This window comes from Myotis nattereri, assembly GCF_964212035.1.
Source record: "Myotis nattereri genome assembly, chromosome: X".
Classification (NCBI taxonomy): domain Eukaryota; kingdom Metazoa; phylum Chordata; class Mammalia; order Chiroptera; family Vespertilionidae; genus Myotis; species Myotis nattereri.
Window position 1 is genome coordinate 55,905,499 of NC_138078.1, and position 12,349 is coordinate 55,917,847.

The following is a 12,349-nucleotide window of genomic DNA, read 5'->3' on the forward strand; positions in this document are numbered from 1 at the left end:
ACCTGGTTAAGCTTAGGCATGTTATCTAAATTACAGTTTTGGGTCTCCAGAACACTGAGTTGACACGCTAACTGGAGCACCCTGCCCTTGGGATAGCTGTGCTGTCCTTCCCAGGTAAAGGAAAAATGTGCCTTCTAAGAGCAGTATGAAAGTTATGGTTATTACCTGAATTAATTGTTACCATACTTCACTTTATCATGCACCAGGTGTTCTCTGGGCAGTCCTCTTCCTGGTGGATCACATTTGGAGAACTTTTACTTAAAAAAGAAAAACCTTTCTTTTTAATACCAAGTAACCTACAGGGTTACATCTTGGATGTTGACTGATAGTGCCACAAGGTCATGTATTTCAAGTCAAAGTCATTAAACATTTTTGGTGACTGTACTTATTTTCAGATTTGGTATTTTAACAGCAAATCATTAGATTATCCTGTAAATATTAGTGGAAGATATTTCAAAATATTAAAATTTCTCATTTTTCTTAAATTTAAAATAATGTTTTTAAACAGCATTCCCTTTCGGCTTATTTGCATATACAGAGGGATCATGGGATGCCTTCAGTAACTTTTTAGAAGAATTTTACTTTACTAGGATTCAATTGCTTACAAAGATTAGTAAATTTAGTAAAATTTTATTCTGATTCACGAGATGCAAACACTGCCCCACCTCCAGCCTAATTTAAAATACAGCAGTGTGGTGCTTTTGTTAGCTTAAATAAAGATATTGCTACTAATAAATCAATTTTTTATTTTATTTGGCAGAAATTCCTTATGCAAACAAGCATATTATATTTTGAAATATTGCACTCGGGAAAAAATTCCAAATACATATCTAATTAAAATATTTTCAACAGTTCTCAACATAATAGGATCTAGTCTTGAACATGGAATCAATTACTCTTAATTTGTTTATGATATACGCATAACTGTGGTTCTAATGAGAATTTAAGATATCTTTTAAAAAAATGTTTCTATCTACAAGCCTTTTAAGAAATAGGAGCTCTATTGTCAGCCCTTATAAAGCCAACTGCTCAAAACATTGGTCTATCATACCACTGAAAATATATTAAGACCATGATTGCTAATTTATTTAGCATTAAAGATATCTTCTTAAAAATAGTATTAAATAAATTCTCCAGGCAAGGACACTTTCGGCCCGAACCGCATTTCCATAGTAAAGCTCTGTCTTAAAACTCCACCCCTGAAATCCCATCCTGCCTCAGTGAGCAGACACTCCTTTAGTGATTGGCTAAGTCAGAGGGAGGGGCCTTTGCTGTTCCAAGATGGCGGCCCCCAGGGGAGAGGCAGGCCATGCGGCCAACATGGCGGCTGCCAAGTCACACAGCTCAACATTGTGGCTGTCTACACTGTTCTCTGACAGAAAAGATGATTTCCTTATTCTCACAATGAACAAGGGAAGAGCAAACCAAAATCACTAAAAGAGAGATGGCCAACATTATATTGTAGACAAACAGAAATCTTATTAGCTGTTTATACCCTTTTATAATTATTTTAAAGAATATCAATGAAATTTCAACTAGTTTTTGTATTAAAAATTTTCAGTTGAGATGATAAAATTAATCCTCTTTTTATCGGACCAATGGGTAACATATTTTGAACTCCTAATTATTTAAGAGAAAATACATTTTATTTTTTCAAAACAAGTTATACATTAGATATGTAATTAATTTCTCCTGATTCAATTTGCACTTTAAACTTTCAGAGCTTTAAGTCTTAGGTAGCCAATTATATTTTTAGCATTCTTCTAATCAATACTTTTACATTTAAGGATACATTTCAAATAAAATAGAAGGCATTTTCAATTAATAGATTAACTTCTATCATCTAGACTTCATACTAGGCATAATCAGATCAACATTTCAGTATTATAAATCTTAATACTTTTAGATGATTTGAACTTAAAAGTTTAAGTTTCCAGCCAATAAGCCTGGCATAGCTGCTAAATTTCAAAATGGTCACAATTTTCCTGCTGGGGAAGTCAAGAAGCAAACCCATAGCTATTCACATGTAACCTTGACTATCAACTTCCTGGTGGTTCTTGCCTCAGGGCGGGAGATTTCAAAAGAGATACTTTGAATCGCCTTGGGAAACCTGTCTGAATTTCTTTCTCAGGTTCATCTTCACCATTTTTTAAAAAAAATATATTTTATTGATTTTTTACAGAGAGGAAGGGAAAGAGATAGAGTGTTAGAAACATCGATGAGAGAGAAACATCGATCAGCTGCCTCCTGCACATCTCCTACTGGGGATATGCCCGCAACCCAGGTACATGCCCTTGACCAGAATCCAACCTGGGACCTTTCAGTCCGCAGGCCCACGCTCTATCCACTGAGCCAAACCGGTTTCGGCAATCTTCACCATTTTTAAGGCCAAAACAGTCTAGGGTTTTTATTCTGTACAAAGCAAAAGATCAAGTTCATCTCAAAAGTATGCACACTCATTTTTAAACTGGCCTTTTCCCTTTACATGTGCATAGAAATCCCGGATGCATTTATAAATTTGTAAAAGCTTTTCAATTACAAGAGGACTTTAATTTTAGAATACTTGGGGAGGGGGCGTCCAATTGGATTGCCACGTGTTCCCTTCTTCCCTTCCCCCACATCCTGCTTTGGGGGAAGTTTCAGCAAATGACTCAGATGGCGTATTTTCCCCAAAGTCATGCTTAATAGAAAAAGACATTTTAATTTTTTTCCTATTTCGCTTTCTAAAGCAATGGCTAGCACCCGAGGTTATCTTAGCCAACGTTTGGTTGTCATATGATGTTCTTGGGTAATTTTTAAATAATACATTAGGTAATCTCATTGTGGGATAGCTGATAGCTCTGCCCTCTCTTGCCACCTTTGAATCTCTCCACACCAGAGGCGGATTAGGCAGCAGGGTTTCATTTCTTATTACAGATTTTAGATTCCAAATAGAAATTAAGATAAGAAAACACATTACGCCCTGGCCGGTTTGGCTTGGTGGATATAGTGACGGCCTGCAGACTGAAGGGTCCTAGGTTCGATTCCGGTCAAGGGCATGTACCATGGTTGGGGGCACATCCCCAGTGGGGGGTGTGAAGAAGGCAGATGATCGATGTTTCTCACTCATCGATGTTTCTAATTCTCTATTTCTCTCCCTTCCTCTCTGTAAAAAATCAATAAAATATTTTTTTAAAAAAAGGAAAACACATTAACATGACCATGGCAATATTTTCTCAGCCTGATCTAAAAGAGTACCTTTTAATATTCCAATTTTTTTTATCAGTTGGCCTTTTTGCACAGCTGATTCTATTAACGGAGAATTAAACATTTTAGGATTAGGACATGGAGGTGGAGGCAGCCATGAAGGCCATTCCTCCCATTTTTTCTTTTCTTTCTGCTCCTCTTAAGGAGAAAAGGGTGCAAGGGGGAGGAGATCTATCCTCCTTGACCTCTCCCAAAGGCTCTAGCAAATGAAATACCGTTTTCCACAAGGGGAAATAATTGTTGGCAAGTTCTGATTAACTTTTTGGCAAAGTTTTAAGATCTAATGTACCTTTTTCAAGAAAACAAGGGTTTTGTTCTATAATAACATGCAAAAACTGTAAGAGATTACCTTCTAAAATTTTAACTCCTTAAGCATGCAAATCAAAAGTCTATAATAAAGTTTCTTACTTTTTAAAAGCCGATTCTACTTTTTTATTAAAGACAAATCCTGCCCCGTTAGCCTGGCAAAGAAAAATGTTCCCAGTGTACTTACAGCTCGTGACCTTTGTATATAAGGTAAAATTGTCCTTGTCTTTCTGAAGCCATGTCTATGAAGATGCAGGCATCATCTGAGCCTATTATACAATTTTCTGCAGGTATAGTCCTTTTCAAATTGGGGTGAGTCCTGGGGTCGTGAACTTCTTTACCCACACCGAGTCCCCAGGCTGGAAAGGATGTACAGAGTCCGAGGTGACACTGGCAGGGCATCTCGAACAAGCTTATGGGTGGCTTGTATTTTCTGTAAGAGATCACGTCCAAGTAAGGGGTACAGGAATTCTGGCATAACTAGAAACGAATGAGTTACCGTGTTCTTTCTGAGGTCCACAATCCTCTTTGATGTAGAAGGAAAAAGTCAGTTTGTCCGGTGGCTCTTAGAACTGGTGTCTTCTTAGATGTTACTGGTCCCATTGGCTCTGTCAAGACTGAATAGGCTGCTCAAGAATACACTAGAAAATTAACCGGGGGTTCTATTTATCTACAAATATTTATACTTAAGTAGACATATAAACATCAAATAAACATCCACATTTACACCTTTTCAGTGAACAAGTACTTTTACAGTTTTGGGAATTTTGGCAGATAACAGGAACACTGCCCAAGTCCCTTGATGGGGGCCTGACAAGAACAGATTAGGGGGCCTTTGGCTCAGGGGTATAAAGTATCCATTCTTTCTCTCTTGGCAATGCTAAGGACAGGATCATTGGAGAGGTCTCTTCACTTAGGCAAGGCTGTGCTGAGCCATCTGGGGCAAAAGTGGTTTCTGCTTCCATTTTGGCTAAAAGGTCTCTGTCCATTAGAGGGACCAGGTCAACTGGTAAATATAGGAATTCATGAACCACCTGATGGCCACCTAACTGACATAGGCGGGGGCAGCAGAACAGTATGCACCTGTGGTACCGTACCGGTAACTCCAACAATGGTGACTTCCTGTCCTGAGAGGGGAGCTACCTTCTGTGTAACTACGGAGTGCTGTGCCGCTGTATCAATCATAAAGTTCACATTCTGACCCCCGATCTTCATTTTGACCAACGGCTCATGGGGGCCCAGTTGGAAAAAGCCCAGTCTGTCCTAGTCAGAGTCAGCTTTTGCCAGTCCGAGGAGGTCTGCCTCAGGCGGCTCTGGCTAATAGCGTCTGGGTGGTTCGGATGGCCTTGCCAGCTTGTTCTGGCCTGCTACTAAACTTTACTCTGTCCCTTCTTACACATGCAGAACTGGACCCAAGGCTGCCAGGTTTGAGTAATTCTAAAATTCCTTAACATACATTTTATCATTCATGTTGCAGGGAGGGACCGTGTTGGCTCCTCCTGCATAAAAGAACTAATCAAAATAATGCTTATTTCCTAACTTCATTTGTGCCTGGGTTTGGACAACAAATGACACTAATCAGATTGACATAAAGGATTTAACCTTCGTTTAGGGAGGCAAATGCAAAGCATTTACTCCCAAGTGTCATTGGTTTAGGGAAGATAGGATTTCTGCTCAGTTTCCTTATTTTACTAGTCCCAGTTTACTGGTCTATCATGCATTCAATTTTCCTAAAATGTATTCTGGCACATTAGAAAGTTGTTTTGCTGTACACAGCTAGTTTAACCTCTATATAACTGGGTTTGAACATCTGCCCAGCAAACTGCAGTCTATAAGTTCAAAATGCAGCCTCCGGTTTTTCTAACCCAAGGAGGTTTTAGCCAGTCTCTGAGTCAGACTCCTACTCTCTTGGAGAATTTCAAAATCCTTATGGCTTCCATGTCCAGGAAGAGTGGCTTTTTGTTAACCCTTAGGCCCCTGCTTTTTGCCTTTTTACCAGTTTCCTTCGTGGTAGAGCAGCAACCAGGCCTCTTTCAAGGGAGTGTGCTTGAAGGGGATATCAGCCCTTCTTGTGAGCCAGCTGCTCCACGTAGGGTCTCCCATGGGCCCAGCTAGAGCGTCACGCAGAAAATCCCCGACCCCTGCCCTTTTGCAGTGGTATGGACTCAAGCAGGGTGTTCACTGGATGTAGCCGGCAGCGAAGCTCTCGCTGGCTTCTGCCTGCAGCTGCTTGCGCCCACAAGCTCTGCCCCGCAGCACACGCCTCACAGGTAGCTCTAGCACTTCGGCGTTCTCCAGCTTAGCCTGCACCTCGGTGCCCACCAACAGCTGCTGCAGCTCCTGTAGGCTATCATTGATCCGCGAGCACGGGACTTCTCCACAAGGGGCTTCCGGGCCTTGCAGACAGCTCAGGCATTCAGCCCCGCCCCCCCCCCCCCCCCCCTTCTTTGACCTGGCTCTCAGGGGCTGAGTCTGCTTGGCAAACAGTTCTAAATTTCCTGGGGGGTGCAGATTTTAGCTTTGTGCCACCTCTGCTTTTATAGCGGGAGTTAAGTTGTTCGTTTGCTTTTTATTCTTAGAAACCTTGATCCTTTAATGATTACTAAAAGTGAACATTCAGCAATTTTAGATTAATATTTCTGAATATATTTTAAATGTACTTTTACTCTTAAGATATATCTAGACCAGCCTTGGGCAAACTACGGCCAGCGGGCCGGATCCGGCCCGTTTGAAATGAATAAAACTAAAAAAAAAAAAGACCGTACCCTTTTATATAATGATGTTTACTTTGAATTTATATTAGTTCACACAAACACTCCATCCATGCTTTTGTTCTGGCCCTCGGGTCCAGTTTAAGAACCCATTGTGGCCCTCGAGTCAAAAAGTTTGCCCACCCCTGATCTAGACCTTTGTGATAAAACTAAGAACAGGTATCGGTATGATTCAGCATTGGAGGGGTTAAAAGAATAAACCAGGGCAGAGAAAGACTGTGCTTACATTTACTTTTTTGTAACCTTGAAGGTCATTGATAAGACCTGTTAGGTTTACAGCCGGCAGCATAACTACCAAAACCCCCACCCATCTTGTCTCAGCCCAGTACCATTGCTTTTCTTCACAGAGTCGGCCTGGAAATATAACGGGTACATAGGGAGGTTTCTTGCAGACAGAAAACCAGGAGACCATCTGAAATCTAGTTACAGATGCTTTCAGAATCTGGATGAGGGAGGAAGGGAAAGACCAGGTGGCTACCATATTCTTGGCCTTGGGCAAGTTTCACCCGATTTTCCATTTGCTGAGATAAGGGCAGGCTGAGTAACTGATACATGCTGCGGCTTTTTCATGGAAGAGGGGATAAGGACACAGCTATCAGTCCTGTTCTGTCCTTTCACATAACTAAGATAGTGGCGATGGTAAATTTGGAATTTTAGCTGAATGAAGACAAGAGTGAGAAAGACAGAAAGAATCACATAATTGTATTTTACTACAGGAAGGGGAAAACCTCCAGTAAGCAAGCCAACAAATGCAGAAGAAGAAGTGCTGGAGTGTTCATCTACCAGAGGTGATACCCAGGATCTCCCAGAGGAAACACATAACAATGTGTATCCCACTATCAAAAATGCTTCAGAAATGGTCTCCTTCAATAAATACGAGCAAGTGTATAAAGGAAATGTGTTTGTATTTTTGCGAGTTTTCAGATGATAGGGAGGGACCTAAGGAGGGGGAAGGCATGTGAGAAGAAAGAAATGTAGAATACTTTAATTGGTGCACTAGACAAGACATTCCATAGTGAGCCAGACAGTTTGAATAAGGACAAGGAGAAGACTGAATGGGGATTTTTTTCCTCAACACTTTCTCATACTGGCAAGGAAGAAAGAAGCTGATGTTAAATTTAGGTTTGGATTGGGGGGGTGGGATGGATGGTGGTGGTTGCAGTCATGAGGAGCAGGGTGTTCGGTTAGTGCAGGCAGTGTATAATAATGAATTTGATTTCCTTTTTACATGGTAGACTATCGAATATTGTTAAACTATTGACAGGATTGTCAGCTCAAGATGTGAAGTTTTTTGCCACAACTGGTACAGTTATTCCTTTAACAACTTGGTTTAGAACAGCATTGGTGGATATTGGAGACACTAGAGAAGTGAGGTTTCACTCTGTTTCACTGATGATTCACTTCATGTTACATTTGCCCCATAGCAAAGTAAGATATTAGTAATAAAGGAAATTGCGTATGGTGTACATGGGTATTATCGTCCCAATTTTTCTCTAAATCTGGAACTATTCTAAAATAAAACATCCATTAAAACAACACTCAAAATAATAGGAAATGGTAATATCTGAACATTGTGGAATGGACCACTGAAATGAAGGTGGAGTTTGGGAAGTGGCTTAGAGGAAACAACACCTCCCTGCCATATGCTGGACTATAGTAGAGCTAGAGGAAGAGAGAGAGAGAGAGAGAGAGAGAGAGAGAGAGAGAGAGAGAGAGAGAGATCAGTTTGGGAAAAATTTTAGGAGGTAAGAGGAAGGTCTCTTTTCTATAACCAGTGTTTCTGAGATTTCTGCATCCTCTGCCACCCCCACCCCTCCTGGATGGTCAAGGTGAGGCTTTGTGATGATAAGCCACACCATGACAACCACTGATTTTGGCCAACCAGAGATGAAGTGAATAGCTCCTCATTAACTGAAAGAGTATATACAGAGACCAGGACCCTTTCAGTAGTGTCTATTGCCTCAAGATAGCGAAACTTAATAAGACGATATTGTAGACTAGTAGAGATAAGGAATAAGACTCCAGACACAAGGATGGATGAGGAAACTGCAAGCCCAAAATTAAATTTATGTTTGTATTGGGTTTTACTCTAAATGAATTAGAAGTCAGTTTCGTAACTGGTTGACCAAGAAGTGGATAAGGTCAGAATACCTTATTCAAATGCTGCCCCTTCCCCAGTAATTTCTCACCCAAGATTCTGGCCTTGTGCTTTTTGGCCACAGACACTCCCTCAATAAATCCATTGTCATTCAATTTCAAGCCCATTTCCTAATCTTTTTCTAATTTCTTCCAAAAACCAATGTCTTTCTGGGTTTAACTTGTTTCCAAACTTCATAACTGAAAGGCGTGGGCTATGCCCTCCATCTTTCCCCGTATCCTCCATGTTGGGGCAGCAGCCATGTGCTCTGGAAAGGACCTTCTTCCCGGAAGCCCCGGCGTCTGCTGGCCATGCCCGGAATCTTTTTAAACTAACCAATGACAATCAGGAGATGTGCACACCATGGAGATTACCACATAGTGTGTAACTCGACGCCACTTGCACCCAGCCAATTGGCAGGGCTCACAGTCCTCTCCCCTCCCCTGAATCCACCCCCCTATTAAAACCCCATTTTTTCCCGTGGGCGGTCTCTCTCTTCTCGCAATTGCGAGTCTGGGAGCCAGACCTGGGTCTGTGATAATAAAGGACTCTTTGCTTTTGCATGGGACACGGCTGGCTCCCTGGTGTGGTCTGTTGGGGATCTTGAAATCGGGGCATAACATTTGGGGGCTCATCCTGGATTCCCAAGACCCTCGAGGGTCCCCCAATCCGGAGAGTCTGACTGACCGCGGTAGGTGTCTGCGTTGTTGTGTGTTCTGCTCTGTGCGAGCTCGCTTCTGAAATTTGTAAATGCCCGAAATGATCTATGTGGACACACAGGGGGATCACGGGCGGAGGTGTCGGGGGACGCCTCGATCCTCCATCTGAAGTTTTGCTTCCACGAGTCGGAAGGTCTGTAGGAACCCCTCAATCTGAGACCTGGCAGTTAGCTCATGCTGGTTGGCGCGCTCCCATCGTCCAGCTTTTTGTTTTTGCTTCCATGGAAGTGGAAGACTGTTTTGAGTTTGCTTCCATGGAGTTGTAAGGCTGTATTTTTTGGGGGGGCCCTTTAGTTGTTTGTGTTTACGTTTTATTTTGTGGACTTGCTGGACGGACGTTCTGATCAACTCAGACTGCTCTTTTGGGTATTGTGATTGATCATTTCAAGGAGATTGGGGGAGGTTGTAGAGCTCTCTCAGGAGTTGGGAAGTTGTTATTGTTTAATCTCTGAATGAATGTCTGGTGGAATTATGTGAGTGTGGAGGGAAGGGGCCTGCCCTCACCCCACCTTTGTGTGGATCCAGGATTTCGGTCAGGTGGGCATCTGAGTAAGGATCTGTGAAAACAAGTCACCCCCTCCCCAAGTAAATGCATCTGGGATTTTTGTGCATGTGTTGGGAGAAAAGCTGGCTTGAAACTAATGTGCGCACCATTCAATTTTGGATAGAGTTTTAAGATGGTATCTCCTTTCAATTGTGCAGGATGGATCCCAAGACTAATCATTTACCCAGGGAAAAAGATGCTAGCTAAATTCTAGCAGCAGGATTGGTATTTCCATAATAAAGAACAGATTTTCCAAAGGGGGGGGGGGGAAACACTGGTCCTTTGTTAATTAAGAAAGCTTTTCTTAATGGAGAAAGGAGATAGTTGCCTCCTGCCTGTAGCAAAATCTTAACGAATGTGGTCAATTTACATCTGAAAAGACAAGGTAGGCCAAAACCTGTTTTGCATGGCTCAAATGTGGTTTTCCAGAGCCTCTTGAAAGTAGAAAGTAATTTGCCACATGAAAAATCTAGAAGTCAGAATTAAATCTGTTGGTTGAGTATTGAGAAATGCTGAATATTTAACTTGCCAGCTAAAAGTTTAAGGTTCGGATTGAATTGGGAAAAATTATATAATTGTGATAACTAAATGCCTTTGGTTATTGATATGATTGAGAAGAGAGGATTGATTTTGTGACCTCAACTGAAGATTTTTGATGCAAGGACCAGTTTAAATTTAATTGATATTCTTTAAAATGATTATAAAAGGTATAAACAGCTAATAAGATTTCTGTTTGTCTACAATACAGCCACATGACTTGCTGCTCCCCTGGGGGCCGCCATCTTGAAACAGCAAAGGCCCCTCCCTCTGATTCAGTCAGGGGTGGAGCTTTAAGGCAGAGTTTTGCTGCAGTAATGTGGAGGGCAGGAAGTGTGCTTGACTCGGGGCTTTATTTTTAAGCCAATCTCTTAAATCTAGAAAACCCTGCTTTCCTTAAACTAAGGACAATTAAAGGTTATATCAAAGTCTTTAAAAGGAACTGATAGCAGTAATCCAATTTCTAAAGTACAGGTAGGAACTGGTTTCACACTGAACTTAAAGGACACATTTTTCCTTTGCCTGGGAGGGACAGCGCAGCTGTCCCAGGGTTGAAGGGCTCCAGTAAACTTGCCAACTCAGTGTTCGGGAGACCCAGGATATGCCTAAGTTTAATCTAGGTTCTAGATAATGTGTTTCTCTTAAAAAATTTTTTTTGAATGTATTGCTAATCACCTAAAAATTAAGGCTAAAAGTTCTAGCTACCTGGAAAGCATGGCCTTGATGTGATAGGAGGAAAAAGAAATGTTAAATCGATGGTAGACCAGTGAGCTGGGAATGGTCACTAATGGTGGATTGTGGGAAGGGCTGGACGTGGCCAAACTTCTCCTTCCTTGGTACCCCTGAAACGTCAGAGGGTACTTCTGGCCTTGATTTTCCAAAGTGTTTAATCTGTCGATTTTGTTGTTTCATCGAAATCCTCTTGAAGGACATTGAATGGTTCTTTCCTTCCTCTTTAACTTTTGGGGGATTGTGTGAATGGATTACTGATGTAGATTATCAAGGATCTCTAAGGGCCTTGTCCTGCATCTGGAGGAATATCTTCTAGATGGTATTCACGGTCTCTGGGACTTACGGAGGAAAGTCAAAACTCAGACTGGCTAAGGGTTCGAATCTGGCCTATCTTTTAAAAAGGTTAAAAAGAAGCATTCCTAGGCAGTTTTCTACTGCCTCTGTTCAGGGACTTGCTCTGTATCTCGACACAAATGAAACTGCTTTGTGGTATTTTGCGGTATAAATGTGGCATGCACCTCAAAGTTCTTAATGGGGAATGTATCTAGATATCGTGTCTATTTAGTCTTGATTTCCTTGTTCAATATGAGTACCATTTCTATATGGATGAAACATAAGTCAAAAGTTCTGTCCTGGAATGTGGGAAAGGGAGGCCCCCACATCTGTTCCTGTCAGGCTCCCATCAGGGGACATGGGCTATGTTCCTGTTATCTGCTCAAGATTCCAAGACTGTAAAAGTACTTTTTCACTGAAAGGGTGTAAGTATAAATGTTTATTTGATGTTTGTATGTCTACTTGGGTATAATTATTTGTTCATGTAAGTGTGAAAGTCTGCGGGGGAAAAAAAGCACACGCTTGATTTCTTTAAGGCTGAGTGCTCTGACCGATAGCAAAGCGCCCTGAGTGGCCACCTGGATCTTTCCCAAAAAATGCTTGCTCTCTATCAGAGGTGGAATCGGCCCGCTTAACTAGTAAACATCTCTGTCTGTTTGTTTGCTGGGAACTTTGATTTGCTGTGTGATATTCTGTGCTAGGTTGGGATTTTGGAATTCTGGGGTAGATTTAAAAGGTATTTGTGGCTTTTCTCGTCAGATTGGGACATTTAGGGTGGGGCTCACAGTTCCTCAAGGCAGACATTTCATGGGCCCTTCCCCCTGCCTGTGCTGAATTAAATAATATAGGGCAGTGTCATCTGGCTTGCTGGTTAAAAGAAAACAATGGGCCTTAGAATCTGTAAAGGTGGGCGGGAATGAAGCTGGTCAAATGAACTGAAAGGGTTTGGTACCTGTTGCTGCTAGCAAAGGAATGGCTGATAACCCCTTCTAGCGCACTCCCTTGAAAGAGACCTGGTTGCTGC

The 12,349-nt window shown here is 41.7% G+C and overlaps 1 protein-coding gene across 1 annotated transcript in view; it reads left to right on the forward strand.

The window, feature by feature from the left end:
* The window catches only part of PBDC1 (polysaccharide biosynthesis domain containing 1), a 418,787-nt gene that overhangs the window by 302,111 nt on the left and 104,327 nt on the right, over positions 1–12,349 (forward strand). The gene's annotated exons all lie outside the window — the stretch shown is intronic.